General features: G+C 44.8%; 1 protein-coding gene across 1 annotated transcript in view; it reads right to left on the reverse strand.

The window, feature by feature from the left end:
- The window catches only part of LOC106812624 (dystrobrevin alpha-like), a 74,373-nt gene extending 71,592 nt beyond the window's left edge, over positions 1–2,781 (reverse strand). The window contains exon 1 of the mRNA XM_014816541.1: positions 2,698–2,781. The gene's annotated coding sequence lies outside the window, so the exon portion shown is untranslated. The remainder of the gene's footprint in view (positions 1–2,697) is intronic.
- Between the last annotated feature and the right edge of the window lie 1,138 nt (positions 2,782–3,919).

The following is a 3,919-nucleotide window of genomic DNA, read 5'->3' on the forward strand; positions in this document are numbered from 1 at the left end:
GATATGTATCAACGTATCATTTACGTGCCGTAAATGTCATCCAAGAGTCAAGCGATGACGTAAACATTTGTGCGGCCCGTATGTTTTGGATGCCAGATGAAACGGAGGTGTCAGCGGTGTAACCACGGCCACGGACTAAACATGGAAATAGAGTAAAACGCACGTACTAATCACGGACGCACGTGGACAGCCCTGACAAAAAGTTCCTTATCACGAGCGTCCATGTTTACGAAATCACTGATGATAGCATTGCGTACGGCCGAGCATGCGTGCGAAAATGTCCGGTGCACTATAAAACTGTATCACACCCGCTTCGCCGGCAGCGGGTTGAAGCTGTAAACAACTGGTTTTTGGGCTGCAGATTTCAATTAGACATTTCTTAGTAACCAGCAGTGATAGTGGACAAACTAATACGCGTTTGGCTATAAGGGAATGTACTTATTAACTACACAAGGTGCCAGTTACTCTTGCATTCGTCAACATTGCATAATCAATGGACCTATTATTCCTTTAAATGATTTCAACGCCGTATCACTATTGAGACTTCACAAACTCCACCCGTTAATAGAATTTCTAGCATGCTGCGGCTGCCTTTCCTATCTATTATGCGTTAGCAATTTAATTAAAACGCATGCTTAATGTGACGGATAAAGTCCTACATAGAAGTACATAAACGGCAAAACCCGCAACGTGTTTATAGCAACTTTTACAACAGCGTGTCGCAATACACCGGCATGCATTCACACTCCTATTTTCATTCAGCGTGGTAAGGTTCATGTTTCCTCCGTAATGCAGCATCGTCGCGTGAAAATATTCGTGGCATGGCACCTCGGGGCGAAGGTTACACATACACAAATACATACATACACACATACACACATACACACACATACATACATACATAAAAGTTTACACACATACAAACAAACACCCCGAAACACAACAACGACATAGATACAGCCACCACTTGACAAGACTTGACATCACTTGGCAACACATGACAACACAATGCAACAACACCAAGACTAAGACCAAGACATAGATATCGACATAGACACTTAGCATCACATAGCAACACTCGACAACTCTTAGCAACACTCGACAACACAACACAACATTTAACAACACAGCACAACACAACACACGACTTGCTAACGCTTAGCAACACCTGATAACACTTGACAACACTAAGCAACCAAATCTTCCAGGGACTTGGAAATCGACCTATGAATGATCATCATATCAATCAACTATTGGAAGCAAAGCTAATAGAACCTAGCAATAACACGTGGGAAAGGCCAGCCTTCATTGTTCCCAAGAAAGATGATCCTTGGTAAAAGATGCAAAAAAGACGCATGTTAATAGATTGCAGGAAGCTCAACAATGTCACAAGAGAAGACACATATCCATTACCTTGTATACAAGACATTCTCGGATCGATAGGAAACGCACGTTTCTATTCCACTTTGGATTTTTATTTTCAAATAGCAATTGCGGAGGAAGACAACGCCAAGACGTGTTTCATAACGTACAGAGACTTCTCGACAACAATATTCTTTCCTTTGGCTTATCGAACGCACCGAGTGTTTACAAAGATTATTAGATACCGTATTAAATGGATTGCATCATAGGTGTGCCATTTCATACATAAACGACATCAATATTTTAGCCACACATCTGAACAACACTTATTAGACATCAATGAAGTCATTGATAGATTACGCGAATCAAGTCTCAAGCTTAAAGCTTCTAAGTGTGATTTCCTATAAGCAGTTAATTATCTAGGACACATTGTGTACGTGCACGCACACGCACGCACGCACGCACGCACGTGTACGTGCATACACACGCACATGTACGTGCACACGCACGCAAGCACGTACGTGCGCACGCACGCACGCACGTGTACGTGCACACGCACGCACGCCCGGACGTGTACGTGCACACGCACGCACGCACGCACGCCCGGACGTGTACACGCACGCACGCACGCTCGCACGCACGCCGCAATGGATGATATTTTGGTTCATGGCCGATCCATGGAAGAGCATGAAAGGAGGCTAACTGAAGTTCTGACGAGACTTCAGGAAGCAGGTCTTTGCTTAAACTGAGAGAAATGCCAGTTAAGGATGAAAGAATTGGTTTACTTTGGTGACCTTATCGGTGCTGAAGGGATCAAGCCAGACCCAGAGAAGGTACGGGCAATGATGGATCTGACTCCACCATCCAATGTCAGGGAATTCCGTAGCTTGATTGGAATGTTCCAATACCTAGGCAAGTTGAGTGCCATAGAAAGAATAAAAGCAATGTTTACGGCTTTCGGTATCCCAGATGTAGTAATATCGGATAATGGGCCGCAATATACCTCTCACGAATTCCGTCAGTTTGCTATGTCGTGAGGATTCACTCACAAAACGACCAACCCATACACACCACAAGAGAATGGGATGGCTGAACGTGCCGTGCAGACAGCTAAACACTTACTGAAGCTGGATGATCCAGAGATTGGATTGTTGAACTATAGAACAACTGCGCATTCAGCTACGGGTGTGTCTCCGTCTATGGCACTACAGGGACGAGAACTATCTACTGCCAAAGGTTCCAGTTACCAGCACCATCCGTCAGTGTGACGAATCAGCTAAAGCCACCTACAAGAGGTATTATGATGCCAGGAAAGGTGCTCGAATACTACCTCACCTGTCAAGTGGCCAGTCTGCACTGATGAAGCTGGATACGGAGAAGCGGTGGACCAAGTGGGAAACAGTTATCGGTGGTGACGAAAACAACCGAGCCTACATCATTCAGACGAATGCGGGAATTCATCGTCGGAACCGTAAACATATACAAGACACCCCAGTGACGCCTAGTGGGCAGAATTCTACGCCACCTCCATCCACACAGCAAGACATAGTTGTGCCGGCAGCAGAGGAACCGGTTGTTCTTAAACAACCTTTACACAACATTGCGGCAGGCAAAAATGGTCCCAAGTCTAAGGAAGATGCAGATACAGCTTCGCCATCTGATGTCAAGCAACAACTTATAGTACCAGTGACCTTCACATCGAGTGGCCGGGCAGTGCGTCTACCTACCTACCGTTTCAGAGACTTCAAGTGTTAGTTTAAGGCGACTAAGATCCGCTAACGCGCAGAATAATCGTGGGATCTTAAGTCCAGACAGTGGGCAGTCTACCCTACGATCTGAATTAGTGTTAAGTGTCGTTTGGTTAGCATTGTTGAAAAGTTAAACTTTTGTCATTCAAAGACATTCATGCTATAGAATAAAATTTTCATCTCAAAGGAAAGGAGATGTCATAATGATTAATGACGGTAGCACCCTGTAGGAGAGTTGTCTCTCCATTAGTTAGATATTTGAGAGCCAGGGGGAGCTACGGCAGTCCGGCATGGCTGTTTGTAATCTCGTGTTCTGCTCAGCTACGTTTCCTAAGTAAAACGAATCTACATGAAGTTAAATCTCTTGTTTGGGTTTACACAATCATGACAGTATTGCATGAGCTCTTTGCGGTTCGACACGAACTTCGTCGAATTAAAGTCTGATTTGCTCAATACCATTGGTGTTTCACTGATGATAACTCTTGCTTCATTCAGTGCGGACATAGACTTGAAACAATCATCGACATAAAAAGATTTTAACACAGTATCCCGTATTAAAGGGCGCACATGTTGTTGTTATAGATGTCATTCTGTAATGGGTCAGCTCGCCTTGTTAATCGTAGCATTTTTTCTGCTACCCCCCCCCCGCCAACACACACCACACACACACACAGCGCGCGCGCGTGCCTGCGATTTTAGGGCGATATTCACACGAGATAATTACGACTACATGTATGTAAAACCGTGGTCACGCAAACAGGCGCACACACACACACACACACACACACACACACACACACACACACACG

The sequence above is a fragment of the Priapulus caudatus genome, unplaced genomic scaffold, assembly GCF_000485595.1.
Source record: "Priapulus caudatus unplaced genomic scaffold, Priapulus_caudatus-5.0.1 Scaffold667, whole genome shotgun sequence".
In the NCBI taxonomy this organism is placed as follows: Eukaryota; Metazoa; Priapulida; class Priapulimorpha; order Priapulimorphida; family Priapulidae; genus Priapulus; species Priapulus caudatus.